The sequence below is a fragment of the Hylobates moloch genome, unplaced genomic scaffold, assembly GCF_009828535.3.
Source record: "Hylobates moloch isolate HMO894 unplaced genomic scaffold, HMol_V3 SCAFFOLD_1, whole genome shotgun sequence".
Lineage (NCBI taxonomy): Eukaryota > Metazoa > Chordata > Mammalia > Primates > Hylobatidae > Hylobates > Hylobates moloch.
Window position 1 is genome coordinate 39148238 of NW_026652276.1, and position 14205 is coordinate 39162442.

General features: G+C 42.4%; 1 protein-coding gene across 15 annotated transcripts in view; it reads right to left on the minus strand.

Annotated features, from left to right (window-relative positions):
• The window catches only part of CARF (calcium responsive transcription factor), an 83649-nt gene that overhangs the window by 58623 nt on the left and 10821 nt on the right, over positions 1-14205 (minus strand). For 2 of the 15 annotated variants that reach the window (XM_032754898.2, XM_032754891.2), the window contains exon 3: positions 12117-12175. The exons of 9 other annotated variants lie outside the window; for them this stretch is intronic. The gene's annotated coding sequence lies outside the window, so the exon portion shown is untranslated. Of the gene's footprint in view, positions 1-657; positions 756-2064; positions 2268-12116; positions 12176-14205 lie in introns of all 15 variants that reach the window. 4 more of the 15 variants (XM_058439554.1, XM_058439559.1, XM_032754892.2 and 1 more) reach the window with 4 other exon arrangements.

A 14205-nucleotide genomic window follows, 5' to 3' on the forward strand; every position in this document is an offset into this window, starting at 1 on the left:
TAATATACAAATATATAATATATAAATATATATTAGCATAGTAAATGAATATATATTATATATAATATATTTATAAAATTTATATTTATATTTAAATATATACAGGAGTACATATTATATTATATAATTATAAATAATTACATATAATTATATATTATATATAATATGTATTTTTTTTTAGACAAGGTCTCACTCTGGCCCTCAGGCTGGGGTGCAGTGGCGCAATCTCGGCTCACTGCAACCTCTACTTCCCCGGTTCAAGCGATTCTCCCACCTCAGCTTCCCAAGTAACTGGGACTACTGGCGCACACCACCATGCCCAGCTAATTTTTGTATTGTTTGGTAGAGATGGGGTTTCACCATGTTGGCCAGGCTGGTGTTGAACTCCTGACTTCAAGTGATCTGCCCACCTTGGCCTCCCAAAGTGCTGGGATTACAGACGTGAGCTACTACGCCCAGCCTACTCCGGTATGTTTTTGAAATTTCCCTTTAAAAACTTTTAGGCCAGGTGCAGTGGCTCATGCCTGTAATTCTAGCACTTTGGGAGGCCAAGGCAGGCAGACTGCTTGATCCCAGGAATTCCAGACGAGCCCGGGCAACATGTTGAAACCCTGTCTCTACACACACAAAAAATTAGACAGGTGTGGTGGCCCTCACCTGCAGTCCCAGGTAATCAGATGGCTGAGGTGGGAGGATCACTTGATCCTGGGAGGTCAAGACTGCAGTCAGCTGTTATCATAGCACCGCACTCCAGCCTAGGTGACAAAGCAAGACCTTGTCTCAAAAAACAATCAAACAGCAACAAGAAAAACCAACTTTTAAAAAAGTGGATAGAGTTTAGGGCCAAAATGACAAATGTATTATCATAGTGCAAGACCTCATGATAATTACCTCAGCCAAGTTAAGAAAACAGAACAAGCTTGAATTACTGGACATATTTAAAATTCATTCCAAACAATTAAAGAACATATGTTCCTCTCAAATTCACATGGAACTGAACCTGTGGCCCATGGTGTGGCTCAGGACGACTTAAAATGCAGCCCAACACAAATTCGTAAACTTTGTTAAAACATTATGAGATTTTTTTTTTTGCAATTTTTTTAACTCATCAGCTAACATTAGTGTATTTTATGTGTGGCCCAAGATTACTCATCTTTTTCCAATGTGGCCCAGGGAAGCCAAAAGATTGGACACCCCTTCTTTAAACCCTCATATTAGGAAAGGAAGCTGTGTTCCCCGTTTGTATAGTGGTGTGTAAATTAAAAAAAAAAAAAAAGAAAAGAAAAGAAAGAAAAGAAAAGAAGACTATGGTCAAAGGATACAAAATTTCAATTAGGAGGAATAAGTTCATAGTGACTACAGTTAATAGCAATATATTGTAGTCAGGTTACATCAGCAAGATGGCCCACTAGAAGTCCCTAGCATTCATTTCCCTCACAAAGACAATCGAAACAATGAATAAACAACTACATTTTAACAAAAATAAATGAGGGAGAGCATTGACGAGCACAGAAACTTGGGATGACCACATAGAGAATGGAAGGAAGCATTTGGCCTCCACCACCCAATTCCCCAACTGGGAAGAGCTAGGAACCAGAAAGAACTCCCTGCAGCAAGGAGGGAAGCAAGAGGATTCCAGTAACCAACCCTACCAATAGACCTCACCACTGAGGTTCCCTGCAGTCTTCACAGGCACCAAGCCCAGCTGAGGAAGCTCTCTGGAGTCCACACTGCTATGCTGCCCCGAGAGAAGAAACCGACACTGTGTCCCAAGCACTGTAGTTCATGCAGCTACTGTGCTATGTCATCTTGGAATCCTAACTATGGCTGGAGTGTGTCTTGCTCCGGGGCTGAGTAGCCACATTTCCCTTTTATCCCTGAGGCTAAGCCAAGACTGAACCACACTAGCCCAGTGGCCCAACATCACCAAGTTGAGCTGCAAACAGCTGTTATACCCTTGTACAGGGGTCGGGGGAAGCAGAGGTGGAGCCACCCAACCTACCCCTCCTATCACCCCCTCAGGCCAGAGCTGAAGCAGTATCCTGCCTCCTAGGGAAACAGTACCTTAGCTGCTCAGAGCAGTCATGCCTCTCCAGTGCATAAGGTGAAGCAACTCCCCACATTCCAGGAAATGATGCCTGGGCCTCCCAGAACAGTCATGCCCCCCAGGCTTAAGCCAAAGCAGCACATGGGCCCCTGGAGAACTGGTGCTGTGGCCAAGTTGAGCAGATGCCCATCCCACGGCTGAGCTGACAGTATCCTGTGTCCTAGGGAAACATAGCAGTGGTTGAGCTGAGACACTCTGCCCTACAGACCAAACTTATCTAGTAGTCATCTTCCCTAGAGCTGGACTAGCCCCCTAGAGTCTGAGCTGCTAAGACACCCTTCTCCATAGGGAGTACAGTCATTGCTATGCTGCTCCCTACACCCCCAGGGTCTAAACAACAGCTGTACTCCACCATTCTGGGGCACTTGCTGCTGCTGCTGCTGCTGCTGCTGCTGCAACTGGCCTCACAGAGTCTGAGATACTGCCAAGTTCCCAGGGACTATAGTTACTACTACACGGTGCTTCATCCCCCTGGGACTTGAGTTACCACTGAGCCCTATTGGCTCATGTTCCCAAATTGTAGCTGTACCCTGCTCCCAAACCTCCAGGGTACCCCCTCCGTTCCCCTAGGGTTGGGCCAGTTCTGTGCCCTGCCTCTCAGAGGTAGAATCACAGCTACAACCTAGCTCCCTGGGCCTGAGCTGCTAGAGGGTATCTGAGAGTCACAGATCCTAGCTCTGTGGTCAATCTACATCCAACTCTGCCACAGAGTGCTAACCTGTACCCCAAAACTCAGATGCCATAATAGGTTTGTGAGACCCTGAGATGGTCTGGATCCATGTCCCCACCCAAATCTCATGTTCAATTATACTCCCCAATGTTAGAGGTGGGGCCTGGTGGTAGGTGATTGGATCATGGTGGGGGTTTCTCATGGTTTAACGTCATCTGCCCAGAGCTCTCCTTGAGATAGTGAGATCTGGTTGTTTAAAAGTGTGTGGTACTTCCCCACTCTTTCTCTTCCTCCTTCTCCTGCCATGTGAAATGCTGGTTCCCCCTTTGCCTTCCACCATGACTGGAAGCTTCCTGGGGCCTCTCCAGAAGAAGAAGCCACAATGCTTCCTGTACAGCCTGCAGAACCATGAACCAATTAAACCTCTTTTCTTTATAAATTACCCAGTCTCAAGTATTTGTTTATATCACTGCAAGAACAGACTAATACAGACCCTGTGCCTAGCACCAGTACCTGGAACCCAGTGCTACTGTAGCTACTTGTAGGCTATTCAGACCTGACACCTTGGTTAAGTCTTCCCTTTGGGAAGAAAATTAGAATAGGAGTACTCCAAAAGCCTTTGACACCAAGGACATTAACAACCTATGCTGCCACTGTCACTGCCACAAACTTCTACAGACTAGGCCACTGAGCACTCAGTTATTGCTGACGTTGAATGCAGCTGAAGAAGCTGCATGGAAACTATACCACTGCACCTATCCACAAACAGACACTACACCCTTCCTGACTGGCACGATAAAACCCAATTGCAGGTGAGTGTCTTTCTCTACAAAGCTACTCTAGAAAGTTTAGAAAAGGCAATTGTTCCACCAAATACACAGATATTGACACAGAAACACAAGGAAGTATGATGCTACCAAAGGAACATAATACAGCTGACCCTCAAACAATGCAGGAATTGGGGTACCAATTGCTCACACGGTCAAAAATGTGTGTACAACTTTTGACTCCCCAAAGGCTTAACTACTAATAGCTTACTATTGGCTTACCAATAACATAGTCAATTAACATATAGTTTTATATGTATTATATACTGTATTCTTATAATAAAGTTAGCTAAATAAAAGTTTATGACGAAAGTCATGGCCAGGCGCAGTGGCTCACGCCTGTAATCCCAGCACTTTGGGATGCCGAGGCAGGCGGATCACCTAAGGTCGAGAGTTCGAGACCAGCCTGGCCAACATGGAGTAACCCATCTCTACTAAAAATATGAAATTAGCCAGGCGTGGTGGCACATGCCTGTAAACCCAGCTACTCAGGAAGCTGAGGCAGGAGATTCGCTTGAATCAGGGGGGCAGAGGTTGCGGTGAGCCAAGATTACACTATTGCACTCCAGCCTGGGCAACAAGAGTGAAACTCCATCGCAAAAAAAAAAAAAAAAAAAAAGAAAGAAAGAAAGTCATAAGGAACAGAAAATGTATTTACTATTCATTAAGGGGAAGTGGATCATCAAAAAGGTATTCATCCTCATCATCTAAATATAAGTTGAATAGGCTAAGGGAGAGGAAGAAAAGGAGGGGTTGGTCCCGCTGTCTCAGGGATGGTAGAGGCTGAAGAAAATCTGAGTACAGGACCTGTGCAGTTTAAACCCATGTTGATCAAGGGATAGTTGTAACTCTCTAGTAACAGGTTCTACTGATAAAAAGGCAACGAGTTGCCAAAAATTTTTCAAAACAATGATCTTAACCAGAAACAAGAAAATACAAATAGATAATTCAATGAAATCAGGAAAACAATTCACAATATGAACAAGAAATTCAACAAAGAGATATAAATAATAAAAAGAACAAAACAAAAATCCTGCTGCTGAAGAATTCAATGAATGAAATAAATACAATAGAGAGCTTCAATCGCAGACTTGATCAAGCAGAGAGAATTTCTGAACTTGGACACAGGTCATTTGAAATTACCCAGAGAGAGAAAAGAAGGAAATAACGATGAAAATGAACAAAGAAAGTCTATAAGAAATATGGGATACCATTAAATACTGTAAAACACTGAACGAGGCCAGGTGTGGTGGCTCAGGCCTGTAATCCCAGCACTTTGGAACGCCGAGGCAGGCGGATGACTTGGGGTCAGGAGTTGAGACAGGCCTGGCCAACATGGTGAAACCCTGTGTCTACTAAAAATACAAAAATTAGGCAGACACGGTCATGCACAACTATAATTCCGGCTATTCAGGAGGCTAAGTCACGAGAATCGCTTGAGCCCAGGAGGCAGAGGTTGGAGTGAGCCGAGATCGAGCCACTGCACTCCAGCCTGGGCGACAGATTGAGGCCCTGTCTCAAAACAAAACAAAACAAAACAAAACCCCCCCGCACACACTGAATGAAATAAATTGGAGAACACACACAAAAAATGGAAAGACATCGCATTTATGGATTGGAATAATTAATATTGTGAAAATGACCATACTACCAAAGGCGATCAACAGATTCACTGCAATCCATATAAAAATACCAATGAGCTGGGTAAATGGCACACATCTATGGTCCCAGCTACTCAGAAGGCTGAGGCAGGAGGATTGCTGGAGCCCAGGATTCCAAGGCCAGTCTGGGTAATGTAGCAAGACCCTATCTCTTAAAAAACAAAACAACAACAACAACAAAAAAACCGAAATCCCAATGATAGTCTTCACATAAATAGAAACAACAAAAACCTTAAAATTTGTATGGAACCACAAAAGACTTTGACTAGCCAAAGCAATCCTAAGCAAAAAGAACAAAGATAGACGCATCACACTATCCGGCTTCAAAATATATTACAAAGCTATATAACCAAAACATCACAGTACTGGCATAAAAACAGACACACCAATGGAAGAGAATAGAAAACAAACAAACAAACAAAATCTGCGCACTTACAGCCAACTGATTTTCAACACAGGCACCAAGAATATTCACTGGGGAAGGGATAGTCCCTTTGATAAAAGGTCCTGGGAAAACTGGATATCTGTATGCAGTAAAATGAAAGTGGACCCCTAGCTCTCACCATATATAAAAACCAACTAAAAATGGATTAAAGACTTAAATGTGAGACCTGGAACTATAAAACTACCAGAAGAAAACACAGGGGTAGCGCTTCAGGACATTGGTCTAGGCAAAGATTTTATGGCTAAGACCTCAAAAGCAAAAATAGACAAATGGATTTGTATCAAACTAAAAAGCTTTTGTACAGCAAACTAAACAAGCAACAGAGTGAAGAGACAACCTGCAGAGTGGAAGAAAATATTTGCAAACTATTCAACAAGGGATTAATAAATAAATAATTTCATTTAGAAATGGACAAATGAGCTGAACAGAGACATCTCTCAAAAGAAGATATACAGGCCAGGCGTGGTGGCTCACACCTGTAATTCCCACATTTTGGGAGGCTCAGGCTGGAGGACTGCCTGAGGTCAGGAGTTTGAGACCAGCCTAGACAACACGGTGAAACCCTGTCTCTACAAAAACACAAAAAATTAGCCAGGGATGGTGGCACGGACCTGTGGTCCTAGCTGCTCACACCTAAGCCCAGGAGACTGAGGCTGCAGTGAGCTGAGACTGAGCCACTGCACTCCAGCCTGGATGATAGAATGAGACCCTGTCTCACGAATAAGACATACGAATGGTCAACGGGTATATATCTTAAAAAAAAAAATTTCTAAGAATCGGGTAAATACAAATCAAAATCACAATGAGCTATCATCTCACCTCAGTTAGAATGGCTATTATCAAAAAGACAAAAAATAACAAATGCTGGCAAGGATTTGGAGAAAAGGGAACTCATACATTGTTGGTGTAAATTAGTACAGCCATTATGAAAAACAGTATAGATATTACTCAAAAAACTAAAAATAGACTACCATATGATCCAGCAATTCCACTAATGGGTAAATATCCAAAGGAAAGGAAATCAGTAAGTCAAGGAGAAAGCTGCACTCCCATGTTTATTACATCATTATTCCACAATGGTCAAGATATGGAATCAACCTAAGTGTCCATAAACAGATAAACTGGTAAAGAAAATGTGGTATATATACACAATAGAATACTATTTAGCCATAAAAAAGAATGAAATTCTGTCATTCACAGCAACATAAGATGGGCTTCGAGGACATTATGTTCGAGAAATAAGCCAGGCACAGAAAGACTGCATGTTCTCACTCATGTGTAAAGTTAAAAGGTTGATTTCATAGAAGTAGGGAGTAGAATAATGGTTACTAGAGGTGGGGAAGGGTAGGGGAGGGAAGGGAACAGCCAAACGGTTGATGGTTACAAAAGTACAGCCAGGACAGAGTGTGGTTGCTCATGCCTGTAATCCCAGCATTTTGGGAGGTCAAGGTTGGAGGATTGCTTGACCCCAGGCAACCTGGACAACATAGTGAGACTCCATCTCTACCAAATATAGTAATTAAAAAATTAACTGGGCATGGTGGTGTACACCCATAGTCCTAGCTACTCAGGAGGCTTAGGTGAGGACTGCTTGAACCTGGGAGATCAAGGCTGCAGGGAGTTGTGATCACGCCGCTGCACTCCAGTCTAGGGGACAAGAGTGAGACTCTGTCTCAAAAAAAAAAAAGACAGCTAGATAGGAGGAATAAGTTCTAGTGTTCTATGGCACTATAGGGTGACTATAATTAACAATATATCGTATATTTTCAAATAGCTAGAAGAGCAGATTTTGAATGGTCCCAATACAAAGAAATGAAAAATGTTTGAGATGATGAATATGCTAACTATCCTGATTTGATCATTACACGTTTTATACATGTATCAAAATATCACACTATACCCCATTAACTTATACAATTATGTGTCAATTGAAAATAATGAAAGAAAAAAAGCCAAAAACCCCACAATATATTACACACTTGAAAACTGCTGCAAGAATAGATTTTAAATATTCTCACCATAAAAAAAGTATACAAGTAATACATATGTTAATTAGCCTGCTCTAACCCATCCAGGATATATACATACACCATGTTGTATATCATCAATATACACAATTTTTGTCAATTAAAAATATTTTTAAAAACATGCTTTTATGGGAAAAAAAAAAAGACTGAATTAATGAAGTATGTGTCCATTTTGAAAAGCCAGAAACTAAGAAATGTGAGCACATAAAAATGAAGGCCATATTAAAGGATGTAATTCAATGAAACAGAATAAAAAGACACAATGCAGACATCAACAATGCCACAAACTGGTTTTCTTTTTTTTATTTTATTTTATTTTATTTTATTTTATTATACTTTAGGTTTTAGGGTACATGTGCACAATGTGCAGGTTTGTTACATATGTATCCATGTGCCATGTTGATTTCCTGCACCCATTAGCTCGTCATTTAGCATTAGGTATATCTCCTAATGCTGTCCCCGCCCCCCCCCCCGCCCCCCACCCCACAACAGTACCCGGAATGTGATATTCCCCTTCCTGTGTCCATGAGTTCTCATTGTTCAATTCCCACCTATGAGTGAGAACATGCGGTGTTTGGTTTTTTGTCCTTGCGATAGTTTACTGAGAATGATGTTTTCCAGTTTCATCCATGTCCCTACAAAGGAGACGAACTCATCATTTTTTATGGCTGCATAGTATTCCATGGTGTATATGTGCCACATTTTCTTAATCCAGTCTATTGTTGTTGGACATTTGGGTTGGTTCCAAGTCTTTGCTATTGTGAATAGTGCCGCAATAAACATATGTGTGCATGTGTCTTTATAGCAGCATGATTTATACTCCTTTGGGTATATACCCAGTAATGGGATGGCTGGGTCAAATGGTATTTCTAGTTCTAGATCCCTGAGGAATCGCCACACTGACTTCCACAATGGTTGAACTAGTTTACAGTCCCACCAACAGTGTAAAAGTGTTCCTATTTCTCCACATCCTCTCCAGCACCTGTTGTTTCCTGATTTTTTAATGATGGCCATTCTAACTGGTGTGAGATGGTATCTCACTGTGGTTTTGATTTGCATTTCTCTGATGGCCAGTGATGATGAGCATTTCTTCATGTGTTTTCTGGCTGCATAAATGTCTTCTTTTGAGAAGTGTCTGTTCATGTCCTTTGCCCACTTTTTGATGGGGTTGTTTGTTTTTTTCTTGTAAATTTGTTTGAGTTCATTGTAGATTCTGGATATTAGCCCTTTGTCAGATGAGTAGGTTGCAAAAATTTTCTCCCATTCTGTAGGTTGCCTGTTCACTCTGATGGTAGTTTCTTTTGCTGTGCAGAAGCTCTTTAGTTTAATGAGATCCCATTTGTCAATTTTGGCTTTTGTTGCCATTGCTTTTGGTGTTTTAGACATGAAGTCCTTGCCCACGCCTATGGCCTGAATGGTATTGCCTAGGTTTTCTTGTAGGATTTTAATGGTTTTAGGTCTAACATGTAAGTCTTTAATCCATCTTGAATTAATTTTTGTATAAGGTGTAAGGAAGGGATCCAGTTTCAGCTTTCTACATATGGCTAGCCAGTTTTCCCAGCACCATTTATTAAATAGGGAATCCTTTCCCCATTTCTTGTTTTTGTCAGGTTTGTCAAAGATCAAATAGTTGTAGATATGCGGCATCATTTCTGAGGGCCACAAACTGGTTTTCTATAGAGAAAGAAAGAAAAAAAAAGCACAAATAAGCCAGGCACTGTGGCTCATGCCTGTAATCCCAGCATTTTGGAAAGCCGAGATGGGCACAATGCTTGAGCTCAGGAGTTCGAGACCAGCCACGGACAACATGATGAAACCTTATCGCTACAAAAAAATATAAAAATTAGCTGGGCATGGTGGTGCATACCTGTAGTCCCAGCTACTCAAGAGGCTAAGGTAGGAGGATCATCTGAGCCTGAGCTGCAGTGAGCTATGATTGCACCACTGCCCTCCAACCTGGGCAACAGAGCAAGACTCTGTCTCAAAAAAATAAAAATTTAGGAATAAACTTGACAAGAGATATGCAAAATACATGTATTGTAAACTACAAAACCTAGGTAGGAGAAATTAAAGAATATCTGAATGAGTGACGACATATACTGTATCTATAAAATGGAAGACTCAATAAGATATTATATCTTCCAACTTGATCTATGTATTGTATATTATCCCAACCAAAATACCAGTAGGTTTTTTAAAATTGAGAATCTGATTCTAAAATTCATATGGAAGTGCAAAGGTTAAACAGCCAAAACAACTTTGGAAAAGAAGACAAGGTTGGAGTTCTTACACTACTACTGATTTTTAGACTTAATACAAAGATATAACAATCAAGATATTATGGTATTGGTGTAAAAATAGACAAATAGATCAATGGACAGAATAGACAATCCAGAAATTGACCCACACATTATCTGGCCAACTGCTTTCTTCTTTGGCTGAGCTAGCTGAGGCTTTATTTTGAAAAAACAATTGAACTAGGTTTTGTCTGTTTTTAAAATTTTGTTTTAACCAGAAGGCTCTGAAAGGTATAAACTGGTTTTCAGTTGCGAGCATGAAAAAGCGGGGGTCGTCTAGGAACCACTCTAGGTTCCCTTAACGGTGGGCTGAGGTCCACAATTGGGCCTCAGGTGGGTCTCCTGTTCCCTATGCTTCCCTGCACGGTTGCCTCCCCCACAGGCTCTGGTCGGCCAGAGGAGGTAGGTAGGCTGGGAGGAGTTGCAGTGGCATTCACTGCAGGACATCAAAGGACTCAGATACTAGCTTCCCATTGTGGATCTCGATCCTCTTCACAACCACGGCCCTGAAGGAGCTGGTGCAGCTGAAGGAGGTGGAGCCCCTGCCAGAGCCCAAGCTGGATTGGAAGAGGCCCTAGGTCATACTTGTGGCCAAAGCTTGTGAGGCCCCCGCAGGCCGAGCTCAGCCCCTTGAGTAGCCACTGGTGGTTTTTGTACAGATACTCATGTTCTGCATCCCAGACTCCACCTGGCTCTCCTTGCCTTTCAGCAGCTTCTTGTAAGTGGAGATCTTGATGTCCATGGCCAGTTTAACATTCACCAGCTCCTGTTACTCAAGCAGCTGACAGACCATGTCTTGCTTGGCTCTCTGCAGGGTGGTTTCCAGCTTGTCACTGGCATCCTTAATGGCCAGCTCCCCCTGCTACTCATCATCTGGGATGGCAGCCTCCAAGGAAGCCCTCTGGCCTTTGAGGCCCTCATTCTCAGCCTGAAGCAAGCTGATGTTCTGGTTCATCTTAGAGATCTGTCTTCATGTGACGCAGGTCATCCTTGGCTTCCCAGGCAGCGTCTGCAGCTCCTCACACTTGATCATATTCCTAATACTCCTCGTACATGCTTTCAGTTTCAGCTCAGCTGCAGCTGGTGATCTCCTCATACTGGGCACGGACCTCGGCAAGGATGCCATTCAAATCGAGGGAGTGGCTGTTGTCCATGGACAGGACCAGGGATGTGTCCAAGAACTGGGACTACAGCTCACAGATCTCCTCTTCATACAGCTGAATGAGGAAGCTGATCTTGTCAGTCAGCTCTTCCAGGTGAGATTCCAGCTTTACCTTGTTCATGTAAGCTACATTCATATCCTTCTTGATGAGGACAAATTCATTCTCTATCTCTGCAGGCTTGGTTATTTAAACTTCACACTCTTGATAGTCCTCCACCGGTCCCTCCATGTTGCCAAGTTCTGCCTTGAGCTTCAGCTGCTCCTGGCTCAGTGTGTCCAGTTGCTGCTTTAGGTTGTTGATGTAGCTCTCAAACATGCTGTCCATGTCGCTCCAAGCTACCTTTTGTTGCTGCAAAAGGATCCACTTGGTCTCCAGTATCTTGTTCTACTGCTCCAGGAAGGGCACCTTTTCAATGAAGGGGGCAAACTTGTTGAGGATCTTGATCTGCAATTTCTCCTGGGTGCATATAGCCTGGATGTTGGTGTGTACATCCAGCTTAAGGGGACTTGGGAGGCTCTAGGTCACTATGGCAGCCATGATGCTCCTCCATACCAGCAGACCTGGCATAGCCTCCCCCTAGACCCATGCCAGTGTCCAGGCCACCCTGGAAGCTGCTGCTGTTGCCCATCCAGGAGAAGCTCTAGGAGTTGATGCAGACATCTGGCCCGCTTTTGTATAAGCAGCTGCCAAGGGCCTACGGACCAGAGGTGGGAGGATACCTTGTATGGTGGAGGATGGAGTACAGGCAAGCAGGCTGAACTGGACAGATTTGAGATGGAGCTGAGAAGCTATTTCTAGGTGGTAGTCAATTGCTTTTTGACAAATATATCAATATATCAAGAGAAAAAGGACACTTTTTAACTAATGGTGCTAAAACAACTAAATAGCCATATGTAAAACAATAAACCTTGACCCTTACCTCACACCAGATAGCAAATCAACTTGAAATGGATCACAGACTATCAAATGATAAAACTTCTAGAAGAAAACACAGGAGAAAATCTTTGTACCCTTGGACTTGGCAAAGATATATTAAACATGAAACAAACAGCACAAAATATAAAAGAAAAAAATCTACAAATTGGACTTTGTCAAAATTTAAAATGTGTTCTCATTACAGATGGGAAAAAATATTTGCAAAACATGTACCTGACAAAGACCTTATATTCAAACTCTAAAGAACTTTTACAACTCCGTAAGACAACTCAACTAAAAAATTGGCAAGATGTTTGAAGATACAACTTCACTAAAGAAGATATATAGCTAGCAAGTAAGCACACAAAAAGATGCTGATCAGCATTAGTCATTACGGAAACAAAAATTAACATCACATTAAAGTCTTTAATCCATCTTGAGTTGATTTTTGTATAAGGTGAGAGATGAGGATCCAGTTTCATTCTCCTACATGTAGCTAGCCAATTATCCCAGCACTATCTGTTGAATAGGGTGTCATTTCACCACTTGAAGGTTTTGTTTGCTTTGTCAAAAATCAGTTGGCTGTATGTATGTGGGTTTATTTCTGGGTTCTCTATTCTGTTCCATTGGTCTATGTACCTATTTTTACATCAGTACCATGCTGTTTTGGTGAGTACAGCCTTATAGTATAGTTCGAAATCAGGTAATGTAATGCCTCCAGATTTGTTCTTTTTGCTTTGTCTTGCTTTGGCTATGTGGGCTCTTTTTTAGTTCCATATGAATTTTAGGATTGTTTTTTCTAATTCTGTGAAGAATGATGGTGGTATTTTGATGGGAATTGCACTGAATTTCTAGATGGCTTTTGGCAGTATGGTCATTTTCACAATACTGATTCTACCCATCCATGAACATGGGATATGTTTCCATTTGTATATGTTGTCTATGTTTCAGCAGTGTTTTGTAGTTTTCCGTGCAGAGGTGTTTCACCTCCTTGGTTAGGTATATTCCTAAGTATTTTACTTTTTTTGCAGCTATTGTAACAGGGGTTGAGCTCCTGATTTCATTCTCAGCTTGGCTGCTGTTGGTGTACAGGAGAGCTACTGCACAAAACTAATTGTGTACATTAATTTTGCATCCGGAAACTTTGCTGAATTCTTTATTTTTTGTTTTTTTGAGATGGAGTTTCACTCTTTTGCCCAGGCTGGAGTGCAATGGCCGTGATCTCGGCTCACGGCAACCTCTGCCTCCCAGGTTCAAGCGATTCTCCTGCCTCAGCCTCCCAAGTAGCTGGGATTACAGACATGCACCACCACACCTGGCTAATTTTGTATTTTTAGTAGAGATGGGGTTTCACCATGTTGGTCAGGCTGGTCTCAAACTCCTGACCTCAGGTGATCCGCCCACCTCAGCCTCCCAAAGTGCTGGGATTACAGGCGTGAGCCACCTCACCTGGCCTTCTTTGCTGAATTCTTTAATCAGTTCTAGGAGCTTTCTGGAGGAGTCTTTAGAGTTTTCTAGGTAAACAATCATATCATCTGCAAACAGTGACAGTTTGACTTCCTCTTTACCAACTGGGATGCTCTTTTATTTCTTTTTTCTTTTTTGAGACAGAGTCTCACTCTGTCACCCAGGCTGGAGTGCATTGGTGAGATCTTAATCTCAGCTCACTGCAACCTTCGCCTACAGGGTTCAAGTGATTCTCATGCCTCAGCCTCCCAAGTAGCTAGGATTACAGGAGCCCGCCACCACACCCAGCTAATTTTTTCGTATTTTTAGAAGAGGTTTCCACATGTTGACCAGGCTTGTCTCAAACTCTGGACCTAAGGTGATCCACCCACCTTGGCTTCCCAAAGTGCTGGGATTATAGGCGTGAGCCATAGCAACTGGCCTAGATGCTCTTTATTTCTTTCTCTCGTCTGACTGCTCTGGCTAGTAGGACTTCCAGTACTATGTTAAAGATGAGTGGTGAGAGTGGGTATCCTTTTCTTGTTCCAGGCCAGGCTGGTAGCTCACGCCTGTAATCCCATCACTTTGGGAGGCTGGGGCAGGCAGGTCACTTGAATCTAGGAGTTCAAGACCAACCTGGGTGACAT